Genomic DNA, 22,315 nt, shown 5'->3' with positions numbered 1-22,315 from the left:
AAGCTATGGATGTCACTGAGAACTTATGAATGCTGATTATACAGTTTAAAGCATGCATGCTCTTGATTAGATTGGTAGATTTGCAAAATGAGGTTCATCAGTTTATGTACTATGAGATGTAGTTTTCTTTCTAATGGTCAACGACAGCGATAGTATAATGAGGAGAGAATAAACATTTATATTCTTAATGTGCCTGAAACTAGTCTTCTGATTATTACTATACTAGATTATGACACCATATTTAACAGGCAATGATTACAATTAGTTTGTCCTTAGTAGGTTAAAGGAAGCCTTGATTCAAATTGAAAACTTTAGTGAGTGAAGGTCCTTAGGAGGAGTTAGTTCCCTAGCAAGAATGACACCCTATCTGTTTGTCCAGTTTGTACAGCTGATATGTGCACTAAGCACATATTATATCACATCCCTTGGATTTTGTAATTATTCATTTAGTACTACTAAATGTAATTATATTCACAATTTGGTAGTTTTTTACTTGAAACTGTTTTTGTAAAAGACAATATTATAATCACATCTTAGTGCTGACTGCTGGAAAGGAATCTTGCTTTCCCTAAATTGATTTCTCTTATGAGTATTTAGTTGGTGGAGAGGGCTACCCATTCTTCATAATATGGTCTGTTATGCCTACTGTCTTCAATTGGGGCACCTCTTTTGTGTCTTTTTCAAGCCTCAATAATGTTTGATCTTCTTTATTTTTGGCATTTGTTGTAGTGGTCTCTTAGCTAAGAACTTACACAAGCAGAATTCTAACATGTCTAGTCTTATGTTTTACTCCGTAGAAGTTGCTTTGCACATGGTGACACGGCAAACTTGTCAATATAAAACTAAGCATATGCAGTAAATTTATGTTACAGTATTGTTGATGATTTGTTGAAATTAAAATAAAATTCAGCTAATTCTAGGATGCTCTACATACAAGCAAGTGTTTAGTCTTATGTTTTACCAAAGAAGTTTCTCCACACATGATGATGGAGTGGACTGGGCGATATAAAACTAAGCATATGCAGTTAAATTGATATCACAGTATTAGCAACTATCTGTTGAATTTTAACTAAATTCAGTGCATTTGAGGGTTTTATACACTATTTGTGTCAAGAGATAAAATTGAAGTAGAGCTACACATAAGTTGTCCAACTGCTTTCTCTGTTAACTTTTAAGCAATATAAGAAGGTGAAATAATTTCTAAGGCATTATTCATGGAGATTGAGAGGTGCCGCTACAACAATAGTTTTTGGTTATTGTGGTATTCAAAAACTGTGGAAGCTGTATTAGGAAGGCATTACACTCCTTTAAGAAATGCGTCAGTTAATGAATGCTAACTGGATGGAAAAGTTAAATCATGAGAATCCATTATTCTATGAAACTTGCTTGCAACAATTCAACCCCAGGGAAGCAGCTTACATAATGCCATTTCAAGGTCAAAATCATCACAGTTTTCATTTCTCGGCTGATTTGAATGGAAAAAATCATGAGAAAGAGCGTGGAAGCTGGCAGGAATGTCAAACAGCTACTCTCCTAGCAAATGAGGCGGAGAAGAAATTTGCAATAAAGCTCATATTGGTGTCTGATATCATGCTCTTTTGCTTCTGCTATAGATTTGTTTTTTCCCTAAAACACAGTTCTCCAGTGAGTAGCTTCCTCAAAGACTCAAATGCAATCCAGCTGACCATGTCTCCAATCACCAGATCAAACCAAACTTTTAGCTCCTCACAGCCACCAACCAAGAAGCTAATCAACAGTTGAGCACTGCGGCTTTTGAACTCAAAATTTTACTCTCCAATCCTAAATCATAAGGGATCCACCGTTAACTGCCACAACCATATTTACAGTGCTTGCAACATTCCGTGTGATACAAGATCCAGTGAGAATGCTACCTGAAGTTTTGGCTATATTAATTCAGGTTAAAGTCTCCTTAGATCGTCTGGACAAGTTCTTACAATATGATGAGCTGAGACCAGATTCTATTGTGAGGAAAGCACTTGTCGGATCCTAGTATACCATCGAAATTCATCAAGCCATACTCAGCTGGGATCCAGAATCTTCATTGACAAAGCCAACATTGAAGGGAATAAATCTGCACATTAAAACTGGAGAAAAGGTAGCAATTTGTGGCTCAGTGGGATCAGGGAAATCTGCTCTGCTATATACAATTCTTGGAGAAATCCCAAAAATTTCAGGAGATGTAAGTTGAACATTAACTACTCTTCTTGAGCAAAAGTAACCATTTCATAGTTCAACAAGATTGTAGATGCAGCTTTTTTGCTTTCTATATACATAAATTCTTCCATAAACTTTTTGATTGGACTACGTGCAGGTTGAAGTATATGGCAATGTTGCTTACGTGGCACAAACAGCTTGGATTTAGAGTGGTACTGTCAGAGATAACATACTCTATGGGAAACCAATAGACAAAATTCAATACAAGAAGGCAATAAAAGCTTGTGCATTAGACAAGGATATAGAGAGTTTTGCTCATGGAGATATGACTGAGATTGGGGAGAGAGATTGAATATGAGTGGAGGACAAAAACAGAGGATTTAGTTGGCTAGAGCAGTATATAACGATGTTGAAATTTATCTATTGGATGATCCCTTCAGTGCAGTCGATGCTCATACAGCTTCAACTCTATCAAATAAGGAGGACATTACATAAGAGAGACTCCAAGGCTTGCTAATATTGCTTGTCGTAGTATGAAAAATTTGGTTTACCTCTATATCAGATCTGTAAAGATCTTAGAATGAGATCCAGACATATTAATGTGAAAATTTCTGTGCATATTAAATATAAAAGATTTGAGTTTTGGGTTATCAAAGCTATAGATTGAGAACTACATGGATTGCTTGATAGGATGGCTGGTTCAATTTGTATATCAGGATTGCTAGCTTCTTTGTGGTGGTAGTGTGAGATCAATTGGGAATTGCTACTCGTTTCATACTTCAAGAGGGAAATGAATTTCCCAATGATGGTGGTGATGAAGGAACCCAGCAAAAGCACAAAGAATAGCATAGTTGATTGAATAAAAAAATCAATTGTGTAAATACAAATAACACACCCTACAAAGTGATGTCTTCTTGAATATTGATCAATATGAATGATTTTCTTTTCACAGTTCTTGTGTTTTGATTCTTTATGAATAGGAATTGATTCATTCAACTAAAATTGGTATTGTTGATTTTGATGGTACTTCTGTTCTCTAGCTTGATGATTGGGTGCTGTGCCGAATTTACAAGAAAAATGGTCATTCTCAGAGAGTACAAGGGGTAGAACGAGATGAATCACCAAGTGCAGATGAAGTGATGGCTTCTTTGCTTGATATTGATCAGCAAAACAAACTGCAACTGCCCAAAATTGCCTCTTTCAGTGGGTTGTTGGAGAGTGATGATCCTTTCATAGATGGTTTTTTAAACGATGAAGCCATGGATGGCAATGGAAAGAGCAACAGACTACCTCAAGTCCAGTCCTCCAGCCTCTCTCACAACAATTTCAGCAATAACAATGACAACAATAGCGATTGCCGATATGAAGTTGTCCCAAAACAAGAAGAATTAGCAGTGGAGAATGACAACAAATTCAATTCTCTCAAGAGGACCCTCTCCTTAGCATATGGGCACGATGAAACCAAACCTGCAAAGAGATTCAACAACATGCAGAACAACTACAGCTACAACGTCAACAATAATGTTTCAGCCTTGCTTAATTCAATGCAGCCCAATCAAACTTTCCAACAACATAACTTCCTAAGGGCATTGAATGACAGTCAACAGAATTTTAGACTTCCCTACATTTAGAACATGCATTGAACCACCTAAGCAAATAGAAAAAAAATTCAACTGCTGCAAAGCCACTGACGTTTGACACACAGACAATATATCTAGGACAGTGATTTGATATTTATCAAGTTTAAATGTCATAAAAACAATGTATGAAACAACTAAATTCCCCCATTTCACAATTAGTATAACAACACATGCATGAAAACCATAACATTAGAAAATTAGCACGCCATGAATTGGGCAATGGAATGAAAACATACAGGACAGTCTTCATCCCTCCTGATCAGATTGACATGTACTGGAACCCTCCTGTCTGCTAGCTCCAATTATTTAGGGCATTTATACTTTTGGATACTCTGCAGAAAAACAATTCAATGCCTATAAAAAAAATTGCAATGTAGAATGAAAATCAGATTATGCTTGTTTAAACTGACATAATATGCAGCTTTCATCATAAAAATAAAAATGCTAGCACATGCTACTTCACACAGCATTACCATTTAGAATAACCATATTTGTCCAAAAGATATAACTGGCACAAATGCTGCTTGAATGAAAATAACGCTGAAGCATAATTCCCATTCTAAAATCTAATTTTTGCATCCCTGTAATAAAAGTGGCATCATATAGAATGCTTCAAGATAGGTCTGCAATTAGCTAAGTAATTGCACTGTTGAGAGGCCATGATGGATGAAAGTTGTATATATTATTATTCTCCAAGGACCATGGAGCTAACTGAAATCCATTTTTATATGATTTGTGACACAAGCAGGGTTAGTCAATATTACCATACTAGTTGAAAATAGAGTTTCAGATAACAATGTGATATGGTTTAAGGTCTTCATATCACACCAGAGTTTGAATTGAACATTGAGGCTTATGATAAATACAACAAACTGTATCTTCGCACATTGTTTGATTTCTCCACTGGATTTGGTTTTGCAAGGATCATAAAAACAATGTATGAAACAACTAAATTCCCCCATTTCACAATTAGTATAACAGCACATGCATGAACACCATAACCTTAGAAAAACTAGCAACTGCATAATTTTATGGTAAGTAATTGTGTTCTTACATTCGAGCTCCATATATTCAACTACTAATATTGCTCTTCCACATGAGGTCCAAAGGAAATCTACGTTCATTTGGTTCCAAAGTTGGAAGAGCTTCAAAATCATTGTCTAAAAGCTATTTCTTCTGTTTTAATCTTCTCCTTCTCCTCTGTTTTGTTGGGCAGTACCAATGGAGATATGAGCAAGAGATGTCTCTGTGTACGATGTTGCCATGGAATATAATAGGCATAGGAACAGTGTGGGCTGGAGGACAATAGAGAGCTCCTTCATGAGCCCAAACATTTGTTTTCACCTCCTTATCAACCACCTGTAGCTTCTCTGCGTCATAAGGAATATATCTTGGCAGGGATTCAGTTCATCACAATGTGACATGGTTTAAGGTCTTCATATTTCTAGGCAAATACATTAGAATGTTGTTTGAAAAGATTAACATACCTCTCCTTAAAATTTTGTATATCGATATGGATACCCAATTGTTGTTCGCATGAATTCATTTGTTTAACTTCACCTTCAACTAGGAAATCTTTAAGGTATCTAAACAAGTCCAGTGGATATGTATGACTACTTTTATTCCATTTCATAGCCACTTTAACCCCCGAATAGGGTTTTCGGCATGGCTTCCTCAATTCAAACTCATTATCATCGACCCTTGCTTTCAAAAAAGCCCATTCAAATTTCAATATTCTTCCACACACTATGCCTTTTATTTGTTTTCTTAATACCATGCCATATTTCTAGGAATATATCCTGGCAGGGATTCAGTTCATAACAATGTGATATGGTTTAAGGTCTTCATATTTCTAGGCAAATACATTAGAATGTTGTTTGAAAAGATTAACATCTGGAGGACAATACAGATCTCCTTCAACTGCATAATTTTATGATAAGTAATTGTGTCCTTACATTCGAGCTCCATATCTTCAACTACTAATATTGCTCTTCCACATGAGGTCCAAAGGAAATCTGCGTTCATTTGGTTCCAAAGTTGGAAGAGCTTCAAAATCATTGTCTAAAAGCTATATCTTCTGTTTTAATCTTCTCCTTCTCCTTTGTTTTGTTGGGCAGTACCAATGGAGATATGAGCAAGGGATGTCTCTGTGTACGATGTTGCCATGGAATATAATAGGCATAGGAACAGTGTGGGCTGGAGGACAATATAGAGCTCCTTCATGAGCCCAAGCATTTGTTTTCACCTCCTTATCAACCACCTGTAGCTTCTCTGTGTCATAAGGAATATATTCTGGCAGGGATTCAGTTCATCACAATGTGACATGGTTTAAGGTCTTCATATTTCTAGGCAAATACATTAGAATGTTGTTTGAAAAGATTAACATACCTCTCCTTAAAATTTTGTATATCGATATGGATACCCAGTTGTTGTTCGCATGAATTCATTTGTTTAACTTCACCTTCAACTAGGCAATCTTTAAGGTATCTAAACAAGTTCAGTGGATATGTATGACTACTTTTATTCCATTTCATAGCCACTTTAACCCCCGAATAGGGTTTTCGGCATGGCTTCCTCAATTCAAACTCATTATCATCAACCCTTGCTTTCAAAAAAGCCCATTCACATTTCAATATTCTTCCACACACTATGCCTTTTATTTGTTTTCCTAATACCATGCCATATTTCTAGGAATATATCCTGGCAGGGATTCAGTTCATAACAATGTGATATGGTTTAAGGTCTTCATATTTCTAGGAAAATATATTAGAATGTTGTTTGAAAAGATTAACATCTGGAGGACAATACAGATCTCCTTTAACTGCATAATTTTATGATAAGTAATTGTGTCCTTACATTCGAGCTCCATATCTTCAACTACTAATATTGCTCTTCCACATGAGGTCCAAAGGAAATCTGCGTTCATTTGGTTCCAAAGTTGGAAGAGCTTCAAAATCATTGTCTAAAAGCTATATCTTCTGTTTTAATCTTCTCCTTCTCCTCTGTTTTGTTGGGCAGTACCAATGGAGATATGAGCAAGAGATGTCTCTGTGTACGATGTTGCCATGGAATATAATAGGCATAGGAACAGTGTGGGCTGGAGGACAATACAGAGCTCCTTCATGAGCCCAAGCATTTGTTTTCACCTCCTTATCAACCCCCTGTAGCTTCTCTACGTCATAAGGAATATATCCTGGCAGGGATTCAATTCATCACAATGTGACATGGTTTAAGGTCTTCATGTTTCTAGGCAAATACATTAGAATGTTGTTTGAAAAGATTAACATACCTCTCCTTAAAATTTTGTATATCGATATGGATACCCAGTTGTTGTTCGCATGAATTCATTTGTTTAACTTCACCTTCAACTAGGCAATCTTTAAGGTATTTAAACAAGTTCAATGGATATGTATGACTACTTTTATTCCATTTCATAGCCACTTTAACCCCTGAATAGGGTTTTCAGCATGGCTTCCTCAATTCAAACTCATTATCATCGACCCTTGCTTTCAAAAAAGCTCATTCACATTTCAATATTCTTCCACACACTATGCCTTTTATTTGTTTTCCTAATACCATGCCATATTTCTAGGAATATATCCTGGCAGGGATTCAGTTCATAACAATGTGATATGGTTTAAGGTCTTCATATTTCTAGGCAAATACATTAGAATGTTGTTTGAAAAGATTAACAACTGGAGGACAATACAGATTTCCTTCAACCATAATTTTATGATAAGTAATTGTGTCCTTACATTCAAGCTCCATATCTTCAACTACTAATATTGCTCTTCCACATGAGGTCCAATGGAAATCTACGTTCATTTGGTTCCAAATTTGGAAGAGCTTCAAAATCATTGTCTAAAAGCTATATCTTCTATTTTAATCTTCTCCTTCTCCTCTGTTTTGTTGGGTAGTACCAATGGAGATATGAGCAAGAGATGCCTCTGTGTACGATGTTGCCATGGAATATAATAGGCATAGGAACAATGTGGGCTGGAGGACAATACAGAACTCCTTCATGAGCCCAAGCATTTGTTTTCACCTCCTTATCAACCACCTATAGCTTCTCTGCGTCATAAGGAATATATCATGGCAGGGATTCAGTTCATCTCAATTTGACATGGTTTAAGGTCTTCATATTTCTAGGCAAATACATTAGAATGTTGTTTGAAAAGATTAACATACCTCTCCTTAAAATTTTGTATATCGATATGGATACCCAGTTATTGTTCGCGTGAATTCATTTGTTTAACTTCACCTTCAACTAGGCAAGCTTTAAGGTATCTAAACAAATTCAATGGATATGTATGACTACTTTTATTCCATTTCATAGCCACTTTAACCCCCAAATAGGGATTTCGACATGGCTTCCTCAATTCAAACTCACTATCATCGACCCTTGCTTTCAAAAAAGCCCATTCACATTTCAATATTCTTCCACACACTATGCCTTACGGCGTTTCCTTTGCAACATTAGGTGCAAATGCTAGTAATATTATTAATTAGAATTTGTTTTGAACCATTTAACTTAATATATGTGAGGGGTAAATTTTCTCTTCACTAAATATTTTTCGAATTTACGCTAACATGTTTTCTTACCTGCAAGAAAGATAACCTTTTAACCAATCAAAGGCAGTAATCATATTCCATGTGAATAAACACTACTTTTTACCATCCAACCATAATGCATTCACAATTAATTTTTATAAAAATATAAAATTTTCCAAATAAAAAAATGAGTGCTTAATTTAGACCATCGATTTAATGGACGGTTCGGATGAACTAGGGTTTGAAGGCTCGAACAACTAAGTTCTTTGAAACCCTAACAAGGTTTCATTTTTACTTATATCCAAGAAGCGTCTGAAATCGATTGTTTCAGGCTTATCCGGTGGAGCTTGGACAGAGATTTGGAGCTCAGAACGTGAGAACTGGTCTGCGAGGTACTGTTTCTTCATTTTCTTTTCCTCTTTCTCATGGATGTCATCTTCTATTCCTTTGAGTCCTTCCTTGAAGTCCATCGCGGCCTTGCTGATTTAGTGGCAAAGCCTCCCGGGAAAGAGCAATAAAACAGAGAATAGGGTGACATTTAGGCACAACTTATCACTGAATGTGACTATCATATATTCTGCAGTTTTATAATATTGCATTTGATTTCAACGCCACTTCCATCGGGCTGTTATCAATGAAAGCTCGATTTATGCATGAAATTGGTCCTCAAACAACTTTTAATGGTAGCTTCACGGATGGCCTCTAATAAAGATACTGTTTCATAGAAAAATGTTAGATTGAAATGCTATTACGCTGGTCTTTGTTGATCTTTGTTAATGTTTTTCCAGAACAGAAGCGGATGCTAAAGCTTATATCATTTTTGTTCTATTTGTCGGAAAGTGAATATTAATACTGTAGGTAGCATCTTCATCAGGATTCGGTTGCATAGAGTTCCTTTTGCCCTTCTTGAAAAGCGTTTAAATTTTTTATTAAGAAAACTGAAAGGGAAAAATGTAATAGTGCTAGGACGAGTTTCTCGAGAGTTGTTGCAGTTGGAACTTGGGACTTTATTAGCATTTGCATCTGATGATTCCATAACAAATCCAATTCGAATGACGGGGTTTTCTTCTTATAGACGGGTTGATTGAATTTTTTATAGTCGGTAAAAGACTGCCTGTGTATCTCTGCCCAAATCATAGTTTAAAAAGAGTGGTTTCATATTGAATAGGATTCAAAAACTTATAACCTTTTTGTTAAAGACGGTTAGATTCATTATAATTGCATTTAGAACAGATAGTAACAGGTCTTGGGAAGCGTGTTTCAAATTTGTCTTGATTTACATGGCTGCTTTTATTCCACTCTGTATCTTTGTAAAAATATTACGTTAATAAAAATAGTTTCAAATTGAATAGGAATTCAAAAGTTTATAACTTTCTTGCTGAAAATTGATAAATTCTTTATAACTGTATTCAGCAGATTTTCCTTAAAGGCAGATCATAGCTCTGTCCCCTCAAAACAACCGACATGAATACATCGATATGGTGGTCCATCCTTGTCACCACTTCTTTCTGATTCAATTCCATTCTGAAGAGGTCAAAACTACCTGTGTCTTTGTCCAAATCTTAGTTTAAATAGAGCAGTTCCATATTGAATAGAATTCAAGAGCTTATAACCTTACTGAAAATTGTTGGATCCTTTACAGCTGCAATAAGAACCGATAGTAGCATGTCTTGGGAAATCCTGTTGCAAATATTCCGTGTATGAATTGTCAATGTCTTGACTGAAGCCATTCCACTCTGGAAGAAGTCAAAAGCTACCTGTGTGTTTCTGTACTAGTTTAAAATTAAATAGAATTCAAAAACTACTTATAATTTTTTTTTTTTTTTTTTTTTTTTTTTTTTTTTGTGAAAATCGTTAGATTTTTTTTATATATAGAGGATTGTAGAATATATATACATATATATATTTTTCCTCTCTCTTCTCTTTTTCCGGAAAAAAGAGGAAGCAACGCTCACTGGTAGATATCAAGATGGATATGGTTGCTGCTTCTCACTGTGCCTTATTGCTTTCATAGGTGCACAACTTCGTTCACCGCCTTCAGACTTGCAGGTATTTCTAAAACTTGTTTTCCATTAAAATAATAATAATAATAATAATGGATCGAACACTATATGCAGTGAATTATTGTTTTATGTTCAAGATAATGGATAGCCTTTAATATTTTTAAGTTCTCTCTGGTAGCTATCTGCTTTTTGGATAAATCTTATATTTATTTAGATGTCAGGATTGATATCCATGTTACTTCTTCTTTTATAGGTGCACAACTTCATTCACAGCCTTTAGACATGCACATGCAGGGATTTCTGAAACTTGTTTTCCATAAAGATAATGGATCAAACACTATATGTATTGAATTATTGTTTTATGTTCAAGATGATGGATAGTCTTTAATATTTTTATTTTCTGGTTGGTAGCTATCTTTCAATGTCTCACCTTGCTTAACAAGGCTAATCTCATTCTATTCTGGAAGAGGTCAAAAACTACCTGCCTACCTGTGTCTCTGTAAATCTTAGTTTAAAAAAGAACTAATTTCATTTGGAATAGAATTCAAAAACTTAGAACCTTTTTATTGAAGACTCTGAAATATGCTTATGATTATGTTAAAAACAGATACTAAAAGGTCTGCATTAAGAAAATATATTTTCTATCAGGGATTGTTCTTGGTTATGTCAAGAGCAGCAAAGCTGTCTAGATGGATATGGACGTTGCTCCTTAGCCTAAGGAATTACTAATTTCATGGATATGGACGTTGCTCCTTAGCCTAAGGAATTACTAATTTCATATATGCACAGCTTCATTCACAGCCTTTGGACTTGTATGTATTTTTTTTCTTTTTCTATTAGGATAGTGGATGATGGATGGAGACTATACAATGGATTATTGTTATTTCTCAAGATAATTGATAGGTTTGGTTGTCTTTATAAATGTTATGGTTATTATCCATGAATTTTTTAATCAATTTTATATTTTATTTATTGTAGTAATGAGTTTAAAGCAACGAATCATAGATGCAGAAAGATAATTTATATTTGAGTTATTTACCACTAAAATTTATTTGTGTGTTTTTTTAAGTAATAGAACACTTCCAATCCGCCTCAGTGATGTAGTGAACGAAAATTTGTATTATCATTTGCTTATGAATCTCTACAATGCTTAGTGCAGAGAGGAGAAACGGAAATGTTAGAGAGAGCATGGAAAAATGTTAGACAGAGTATTTTCGTGACAAGTAGAACTTAGTCAGGAAAATTTTTCCTTCATATTCGTGCTTCAAATCTTCCAGGTACGAATTTTCAATGTCCCCCTTAAAAGGGTTGTTCCCATTCCATTCTGGAAGAAGTCAAAACGGTCTATGTTTCTTTGCCCAAATCTTAGTTTAGAGAGTGGTTTCATATTGAATAGGATTCAAAAGCTTATAACCTTCCTGTTAAATATTGTTAGATTCATTATAATTGCATTTAGAACAGATTATTCCATTCAGGAAGATGAAAAAAACTAATTGTATCTTTCTAAAAAACCTAAAATTAATAAAATTCAAAAGTTTATAACCTTCTCTTTGAAAATTGATACATTCTTTACCACAGTCACACTTGCCCAAGGAAGACACAAGGAGAATCTTTCCCTCCCAATTTCTAATGGCAGCGTCATAGATGCCAAACTCATTATTAGACCTTTAAGAGACTAGTTGTATCTGAAGCCCATTCTTGAAAACAAGCAGTCCACTTTCTGACAAAATCCATATTTTCAGACAAATGGAATAGCTCCTTTTTTGTACTCTATATTGCTGGCAATTGTATAACTTTTTACATGACACGGTCTTCAGAATTTTGTGAAATATGTCAGAATATACTTAAGACATCCGATACCTTTAAGAGTATCGCCTAGGTTGGAGGGAGGGATATTTCCGACAAAACAATGACCTAGACGAAATAGGGGGGCCCTGGAGTAGCGCTAAACAATAAGGACTACGGATAAATAGGTAGGGGTGTGCGACGTCCTACCAGCAAAAGTGTTGGGTGTACTTAGCCAAACCAAAAAGTGATGTGTACCCAGCTGTACATGGGAAGAGGTGGTTTCAGGGTACTTCATAAGGCAAGGGCTAACCAGCCTGCCATAGGGCATTAAATGCCCAAGAATATGCATGCTCTATAACAAAATAACACCCAGTCTTTACTTTTAATTTATGTAGCCACCAAGGACTGTGTGTTATTTTGTTATAGAGCATGCATATACCTGGGCATTTAATGCCCTATGGCAAGCTGGTTAGCCCTTGCCTAATGGAAAGAACGTTCAGGGAAAGAGGGTAGTACACAAAAATTATTTACTACTTTAATTTGACTTGAAACCATCGCATAGATTATAAGAGCTGAGGATTATCTCGAAAGCTATACAGATTTATCAAACTTATTAGTGTAGTTTAGATTTATTATTAGTTTATTTAGCCGATAAGTCTTTTTATGCATCAACAATTGTCAACATTTTTACTCTGCGTCGTTCGATCAAGTGAGACACTTTCAACCGTTGATTTGAAGTGTCATCTGGCAAGCATGCACTATACTTCGAATGCTTTTTCCAAATATTGGTTGAGTTGCCTTCTTTTCACCTCCGAGTTATGCGGTGCATTGAACCTGGCCCTATTACACAAAAACTATGATCCCTTGAAGGCCCTCAGTGTTACTACATAGAGTTCCTTTGTGTCACTTTCCTGATCGCCTTTGTTGTCCATTACTTCGTGACTTCGTGGGCCGACGGCAAAACGAGCAAATCACCTTAGCCTGGGCAACGTAATTTGCAACGAAGGACGGGGTCTTTGAGAAAAATTTTAGTTTATTAGGTACCGGGGATGGAAACGATACTCCCTTGCTACTGAAAGAAGGACAGAATGTCTTCAAGTTTTATGCCAGTGGGCGCCGATATTGCCAGGGCTTGTTGGCGACCATGGAGCTTTAGAGCAGGCATGATTTGATCTCGAGGATGTATAATTCTATAGTGCCTTGTAGGGATGAGGTAAATATTGAGGTTTATGTGAATGAGGATGGTATGGATGCTGTCGTATTTGCGCTGGCCAGGAAGAACGCTGCCAAGAGTATGCACAAGGATACCAGGGATCTCCAACAGTGTGCCAGCTTGCTTACGCTGCCTTCGAACCAAAAGTGGCTCGGCAAGGAGCTCATTGCAATTTCTGAGTCGCAGATCTTGTTTTCTTTCCCCTCATTTTGGTTTAAATTCTGCTTCTTTGTTTTGAGCGGTGCCGAACAAACCATCTTTGATGTCAAGAGACTCATTGGGAGAAAGTAAGTACTCTGATCTCTCATTTTCTCATTCATTGGACAATTATATTTATTGCAAGTCCAATTCTTGCCTTGATATTGAACCCACAAGGATGCCAATCATGAGATTGGCATGTTAAGTTAGGGGTCGAGCAACATTCTAGTTGGGGTCAGATCAGGATTTGATTTCTGCCCTGTCCAAACTTCAAGAAAATGATTTCAAACTTTTACTTGATGAGCACAATTAAATGAAAACATTTGTTTTATATAGGTTTGAAGGCAAAGAAGTTCAGAGGGATATGAAACTGGTACCATACAAGATTGTGAACAAAGATGGGAAACCTTATATTCAAGTTCAGGTACGATATGGAGAGACAAAGGTATTTAGCCCTGAGGAAATCAGTTCTATGATTTTGACTAAGATGAAGGAGATTGCAGAAGCATTCCTTGGCAAGACTATAAAGGATGATGTGGTCACTGCACTAGTACCATACAAGATTGTGAACAAAGATGGGAAATCTTATATTCAAGTTCAGGTATGAGATGGAGAGACAAAAGGAATTTAGCCCTAAGGAAATCAGTGCTATGATTTTGACTAAGATGAAGGAGACTGCAAAAGCATTCCTTGGCAAGACTATAAAGGATGCTATGGTGACTGTCCCTAGTATGCTTTCTTTTCAACCTTTTTTTTAATGAGGTTGTGGGTAACCAATTGTTGACTGCGTTGTCACTATCAGCTTGTGGGCTTGCGCAGGTTATTTTATTGATGCACAGCGCCAAACAACGAAGGATGCCGGTGTTATTGCTGGCTTGAATGTAGCTCGTATTATCAACGAACCCACAGCTGCAGTGATATCTTATGGCATGGACAAGAAGGGTGGAGACAAAAATATTGTTTTTTTTTATCTTGGCGGTGGCATGTTTGATGTCAGCGTTTTGACTATTGATAACAGAGTTTTTGAGGTTTTGGCTACAAATGGTGATAGCCATCTTAGAGGTAATCTGTCTAAACTTTGTCTGGCAGTTTTACATTATGAATTTGAATGTGTGCACAGTGGTTATCATTGACTTTTTTGGTTGGCGTTCGAGCTTTGAACTTACCGGGATGTACACTAATATGTAGGTGAAGACTTTGACCAAGGGATAATGGAATATTTCATCAAATTGATCAAGAAAAAGCACATAAAGGATATTAGTAAGAATAGCATAAATGAAATAAGACATTCAATGTGTTCCTTGTAATATAGATATAATCAAAACATCTAAAGAAAAGTAATTGTACAATGATGCAGTAAAAAAAAACAAGGTTTTTCACAAACCACTTAACTCTTTTAGAAAAATTCAACAATTCCAATTTAATAATCCTATCGGCATCTCTTTGTACTTTTTGGGACAATCAAAGTAACAAAACCATACAAATTAGGTAGCACAACCAGATACTTCTCAACATACATACCGTCAAAGACCTTCCTTCCTTATTTTTGGAAAAGCAAAGAGCGGAAAATGGCTTGATATAGAAGACCCACCTTCTGTCATATCCAGCTCTGATGGATCACCATCTACTCTCCAGTCAAAAGAGTGCAGCAGCTGAGCTAGTGCAAGGTCAATCATGGAAACAGCCATGGCGGCCCCTGGGCACCCTCTCCTCCCTGCTGAGAAGGGAAGCATCCTGAAATTTGATTGACCTGTCACTAAATCCATAACATGGTCATGCTCACCCAATTCATGCATGAATCTCTCCGGCTTGAAAACCAAAGCATCCACCCCCCACACATTGGGATCCCTTCCAATAGTCCACACATTCACGATTACTATTGTTTTTTTAGGTATATTGTATCCGCATACGCTCGCGGTCTCTACAGATTCATGGGGAATCGCTAGCGGCCCCGTTGGATGTAATCGCAGCATCTCTTTCACAACACATTGAAGGAACTTCATCCTTCCCACATCGGATCCGTTTACTTTGCCACGTTTTCCGACACAGGATTCTATTTCTTGCTGCAACTTTTTCAGGACATGGGGATGTCTGAGCAGCTCACTCATTGCCCATTCTAACGTGGATGCCGACGTCTCCATTCCAGCGATGAATATGTCCTGTACAAACCAATGGGAAAATAGTTTATGTTGTCAATTAAAAATCAATGTAATATTGAATTGCTGAAGTTAATTTATTTGCATCTAGATTCAGGGGGTTCTTGGGAATATTTTGAAATTTGAAGGACAGGGCAGAGTGTGGTAAAGAGGGATGCCAATTATGTGACCTTCCAATAGATTTCCTAAATTTACAATAAAGAAGAATCGATTTAGCTGTTTAACTCGATTTAAGATTTCCTATCTACATACAAACATAATCAATTTAACTGCTTCCCGTTTGGCTTTGGTGTCTCCCTTTATATCATTGTTATCAGCTGTCATCTGCAGCAACACATCCACGAAATCTTTAACATGCTCTGCCTCTGCCTCTGTCGGTCCCTGGCTGTGGCCGTCACTGGAGGGCGTGGCGGCCTGAACATGAAGATGATCGTCTATAATTTTCAGTGAAGGCATCGTATGTTTGCTTATTTCCACCATACGCCGCTTGTTACTTGTGTTCTTTGATGGAAGTTTTGTAATGAATGAACGAAATGTGTTCTTTGATGGAAGTTTTGTAATGAATGATTGAAAAATACATGGTGAGAGAAAAATGCATATTATGCTAATTAAGGAACGTTTTTCACTTGTTGAACTTGTAGTATACATGTTAATCTATTACTTGTGTTCTTTGATGGAAGTTTTGTAATGAATGAACGAAATGTGTTCTTTGATGGAAGTTCTGTAATGAATGATTGAAAAATACATGGTGAGAGAAAAATGCATATTATGCTAATTAAGGAACGTTTTTCACTTGTTGAACTTGTAGTATTGAATTTAACACACTAACACTTTACAACAATGAACTAACAATCTTCATGATGAAAATAATAATATCGAAGATTTATCTACATAATGAAAAAGGAAATATGGGATATTCCAATCACGTTCCGAGGCATTTTTTAAAATGTGGATGTGAGAAAAGGTTGTTGTGGAAGGTGTTGTTTGTATATGGGAAATTTCTTGATCATGGTGTGTAATCTTAATGTTGATAGGTGGAAGGTGTTGTTTGTATATGGGAAATTTCCTGATCATGGTGTGTAATCCTAATGTTGATAGATATGTCTACTTTAAAATGTGGATGTGAGAAAGGTTGTTGTGGAAGGTGTTGTTTGTATATGAGAAATTTCCTGATCATTGTGTGTAATCCTAATGTTGATAGATATGTCTACTAAGTGGTTCTAGTTAATGGGGCATTGATGTGAGCATTCAATATATTTTTATTCTTTATCAAAGTATTTTTTTGTTGTATTTTTGTAATTCAATTTATGCCTTACGGCGTTTCCTTTGCAACATTTGGTGCAAATGCTAGTATATGTGAGGGGTAAATTTTCTCTTCACTAAATATTTTTCGAATTTACGCTAACATGTTTTCTTACCTGCAAGAAAGATAACCTTTTAACCAATCAAAGGCAGTGATCATATTCCATGTCAATAAACACTACTTTTTACCATCCAACCATAATGCATTCACAATTAATTTTTATAAAAATATAAAATTTTCCAAATAAAAAAATGAGTGCTTAATTTAGACCATCGATTTGATGGACGGTTCGGATGAACTAGGGTTTGAAGGCTCGAACAACTAAGTTCTTTGAAACCCTGACGAGGTTTCATTTTTACTTATATCCAAGAAGCATCTGAAATCGATTGTTTCAGGCTTATCCGGTGGAGCTTGGACAGAGATTTGGAGCTCAGAACGTGAGAACTGGTCTGCGAGGTACTGTTTCTTCATTTTCTTTTCCTCTTTCTCATGGATGTCATCTTCTATTCCTTGAAGTCCTTCCTTGAAGTCCATCGCGGCCTTGCTGATTTAGTGGCAAAGCCTCCCGGGAAAGAGCAATAAAACAGAGAATAGGGTGACATTTATATGATGTTTCATAACATGGTATATGGTGTGAGGCTACTGCTTTGTTTTTTTTGTTGTTGTTGCTATTGCTGGTTTTCTGGGTAGACGGATGTGAATGGGAATAATTAAATTATGTCATGAGTACTCCCATACATGCCCGTTGAATTTGCAAAACGGTTAATGGGAATTTATCCCTTTTGTTATATGAGGTACATGGGATCTATACCCATGTCAGTTTAAATTGAGCTAGGGCTTCTTTAGCCGAACATCTATAGCAGACATTTTCCGTCCAGTTATTGATCTACCAACTTTGTAGATGGATACATCAAATCACTTGAATTGCCAATATTTGAAACAAAATAGATAGCCTGATTGCCAATATTTAGATGCAAGGCCATATTTGGTGTTTGCCAACACATAAAAGAGGAGTAGCACTGTGAGTGTCACATAGCTGATGCACGGACATGGTTACTAGAAGCAAGGGTTTGTAGGTAGATTTCATAATTTGAGAACCAGGTGATCAGCAACGTAGAACATTTTCTAAGTTTATTTTCCAAGTTTATATAGACAAGTTATCGACAGATTACCAGAGAAAGCATTTTGCAATGATATACTTATAGATTGCTCGTCGAATATCTGAGAGAATGAGCAGTTTTTCATGGTCCGTTGATTGGTTATGTTAAGAGAAGCGAGATGTTCTATAGACCAGGTAGGGGTGAAGCGCAACGGTTTGTTGTGAGTGCCTAACCCTACACTTCTAATAATTCTAGGGTTAAGATGAATCTATGCTTATGTTACGGTGCATATGGCTATGGTTTTGTGTATAAGACACATGCAAGGAATGGTAAATATGTATCTAATAATTCTAGGTTTAAGATGAATCTCTGCTATGTTAAGGTGCATATGGCTATGGTTTTGTGTATAAGACACATGCAAGGAATGGTATTTATGTATTGGTCAAAACATCAAAATGAAAATGACATAAACTGAGTCATGTGGTGAAACTAAGAAAACCGGTTTTCATCATAGCCTATACACTACATTTCCAACTTGACATCTTTTAGGTCCAACTAGGTGATAATAGTTTGATAGTAATTAGAAGCATAACTAGGAGGAGATGCACATGCACATGCAACTACTTGGAGCCATACGCACTTGACATTTCTTTAACTCTGATACTGTCTTTGATGGAGAAAATGGAACTTTTTGATAGCTTTGACAATATGGGCGAACAGGCAATTTTTAAAGCAACATCTTTTTTATCTGCTGGTATTTGCTATCGTAACAATTTGGATAAGGATTGTGTACATGCAAAAAGATCAAATAGGCTGAGAAAAGCTGAAACTATAAGCAATAACGAAGTCAAATGATGAGTTGAGAATTCTTTGACATCTGTCATTCAATTTTCAGAATTCTTTGACATTTTGTCATTCAATTTTCAAAATCCAACTATTACAAAAGCAAGAGGACGGTATTTTGAGGGATATTTTCACCTTGGTAAAAGTATTATTATCTTGTTAAGTGAAAAATCATTAAAATTTTCAACCTTGAGTCCAGGATAAGATCACGGACTTGAGTTTTTTTTTAAAGAGTGGTTGTGAAGGATCATACCAGGCCTCCCTTAGAATAATTGTTTGACGATTTTTTCATCCTGGCAAAGATTTAGTTCTTTTCGTTTTTCTCGTTCTGCACAAACATTTGTGGGACATTCATTATATAGGTAGAGGCTCATCTTATCTTATCAGTCCATTCCTGTATGGGTTCCAACTGAGAATCCCTAAAGGACATTTCATGGTAGTTTTGATGTTTCTGTGGCTAAAAATTGGGTGGTTTGTGTCCAAATAGAGCCCCATTCTCTTTTTATTTTTGAGACCCTTTTGTATGGAAGGCTGAGTGATAAGAGGCTTATCTCTTGGTCCAAGTGGTAATAAATCAACACTACATGGATGGGACTTTGTTACATAAAGTTACTGAGCCGACGTCGTTTATCAACAGATTAGATTGGATAATCTTATAATTGTCTAGACAAATGACCATAGAAGTAGGCCAGTGGGACTAGAGGCATACATCAATTTTAGGTGCAACAAGTATTACTGTTTCAACACGGCGTTCATTAACTCATAAGATACGATATGAAAATTTTAGTTAGTGTCGAACAAATAACCGCAGAAGTAGGTCGATAGGAATAAAAGAGTATATGCAATGTAGGTAACTCCTAGATCAATACTTGATTAAGTTGTTTCCATTATATGGTATTTAAGAAATTATGCCTTTGTTTTATATGTAAGTGGGTCATCACCTTCTACTTACAATGATATCCTGTAATGGCAACCATTGAGATTGCAGGTATGACTGTAACCAAGAGCAGATAAATTGAAAGGATTATCACATTAGGAACCATTCATGATAGCTAGCTACCTTGCATGATTGCCACATTATTGTCTTTTGGCTGTGCACCATCTTATGTATGTGGCCTTGTTGCTTAGTGGTATAGGCAAGATCATGTCTAGGAAAATTATGATTTTGTAATTTTTTACTGTTTAGGTGGATTATATTGGGGGCCATTTAAGTCATTGTTTTTGGTTTGCAACTCATCTTCACTGCCCGGATGAAAACTTGATAAAAATTGTTTTTTTGTTTTTGTAATGGCAGCCATTGAGATTGCAGGTATGACTGTAACCAAGAGCAGATAAATTGAAAGGATTATCACATTAGGAACCATTCATGATAGCTAGCTACCTTGCATGATTGCCACATTATTGTCTTTTGGCTGTGCACCATCTTATGTATGTGGCCTTGTTGCTTAGTGGTATAGGCAAGATCATGTCTAGGAAAATTATGATTTTGTAATTTTTTACTGTTTAGGTGGATTATATTGGGGGCCATTTAAGTCATTGTTTTTGGTTTGCAACTCATCTTCACTGCCCAGATGAAAGCTTGATAAAAAATGTTTTTTTGTTTTTGTTTTTGTTTTTCCCTCAGTTTTATGGCTATTGAGTTAAATAACATCTACAATCAAGGTATGTAAAGGAATTTGAGCCGTTCCTTGTGCAACAGTCAATATCTTGCTACAGTTTATTCTGAACTGTCTTCATATGCACCTGATAGTAGTTAGATCCCACTAAACAATTTGTACCATGCAGGCAACTGTGCTGTTTGACTAATTTAACATAAGTTAAATATTGTTTTTGCCTGGATAATTATATTTTGTTTTTCTTGAATTAGGCTGTGCGTAATTCAAGGAATTGCCTCTTAATAGTGGGTATAGTACTGACAAGTCTGCTTCCTTCTTTCACGAAATGTATTTGTTTGGCTAAGGGCTTTTTTTTTTTCAGTCTTTAGCGTTGTGCTTGTAGTCTGGTGATTTACCTTTTAAGTTGTTTTGGTGATCATATAGCATTACTTACACTGCTTGAGACTATATATCTTAGCAGGAAATCATGGATACAGGTGTGAAGTTGGCAGTTGTGGTGAAAGTAATTGGCCGTACTGGATCCAGAGGTCAAGTTACACAGGTCCGAGTGAAGTTTTTGGATGATCAGAATCGGCTGATCATGAGGAATGTGAAAGGACCTGTCAGAGAGGGTGATGTCCTTACCCTTCTAGAATCCGAAAGGGAAGCAAGAAGATTGCGGTGATCATATTATTCCAGATTATAGATTGGAGTTATAGTGATCATATTATTAATATTGTAGATTTGAGTTTTTCAATGGGTTAGTTTTCTAGCGTTTGCTTTTCTTTTCAATGCAAAAAGACCACGTGCAAGGCACTAAATGGTTTGTGATAATGTTTCAATTTGTTTTGGAGGGTTAAGACCTATCTTATTTTTGAGGGGGGAGTTGGAACCATATTTATGGATTGAAATTCAAGTTAATACAGTTACAGATTTTTTGTGAAGAAGCATTATTATAGAGCTGTGCTTGTTTCCGCAAACTTTTGCATTTTTATTCTTTCACAACTAAAACTAAATCATTTCGTTACAGGGTTCGAGTAAAATTGCTATTGTCTGGAACAGTAACCCTGAACTGCAACAATTGATTATACTTGTTTCCTTAATGAAACCTTATTGCCTTCCTGCTCTTATTTTCAATTTCAAATTTGATTAAAGTTCCTTTCTTGATGATAGATATAGTTTTGCAATCATCTGAATATTACATTATATGATATAAATTTTTAGATAATTTTGAACTGATGCATGTTGTTGCTGAAGTATATTTTTATCATTAGATGAATCAAGGTGCTGGTAGTATTCCTTATTCCTGTTTTTTCCATATAAAATTGCTACTTCGTCTACAATTTGCAATAAGGTTAAAGTTTCAACTGTTTTTATTATGAACTTGAGCATCAAATGTTGAACTGTTTGGATTGATTTGAAATTTATTACTGCATAGTTTAATTGGGTCGTTTTGGGTATAGTTCAAACTGCATGCTTAGGAAGATGTCATGGACCCTTTTGTCTTTTGCTGATTCACGGATCACATTAGATATTAAATTCTCAACCATGAACTTTACTTCTGTAATCTGTATTGCATCTCTGCCCACTCTGTCACCTCTGTCTGTACATCTGTATGGTTTGAATCCATCATGGGGATTTGGAACTGCATGCTTAGGGAAGATGTCATGGACTCGTATCGAAGGTTGGTTTAATATGTTGATATAAAAAGCGAAAGCTCTTGAACTTGTTGGATGGGTTGTCAATTTCT

General features: G+C 36.0%; 2 pseudogenes across 6 annotated transcripts; one reads left to right on the top strand and one right to left on the bottom strand.

Moving 5' to 3' along the window:
• The first annotated feature begins 8,624 nt into the window (after positions 1–8,624).
• On the top strand, positions 8,625–21,512 carry LOC149208831 (small ribosomal subunit protein eS28 pseudogene; annotated as a pseudogene). Of its 6 annotated transcripts, XR_016252796.1 has the most exons (5): positions 8,664–8,758; positions 9,780–9,898; positions 10,009–10,125; positions 10,381–10,415; positions 21,047–21,512. The product of XR_016252796.1 is annotated as a small ribosomal subunit protein eS28 pseudogene, transcript variant X3 (transcript). The 6 variants fall into 6 exon arrangements; XR_016252795.1 differs by lacking the exons at positions 9,780–9,898; positions 10,009–10,125 and having other exon boundaries at positions 8,643–8,758; XR_016252799.1 differs by lacking the exons at positions 8,664–8,758; positions 9,780–9,898; positions 10,009–10,125; positions 10,381–10,415 and adding exons at positions 17,312–17,483; positions 20,838–20,870.
• On the bottom strand, positions 15,092–16,180 carry LOC149208832 (cytochrome P450 750A1 pseudogene; annotated as a pseudogene).
• Positions 21,513–22,315: the final 803 nt, after the last annotated feature.

Source organism: Pinus tabuliformis, chromosome 1_2, assembly GCF_031772625.1.
Source record: "Pinus tabuliformis cultivar Carrire ecotype Pingquan chromosome 1_2, CPIR1, whole genome shotgun sequence".
NCBI classification, from domain to species: domain Eukaryota; kingdom Viridiplantae; phylum Streptophyta; class Pinopsida; order Pinales; family Pinaceae; genus Pinus; species Pinus tabuliformis.
The sequence above is the reverse complement of the archived record's forward strand: the minus strand, read 5'-3'. Positions and strand labels throughout refer to the sequence as shown.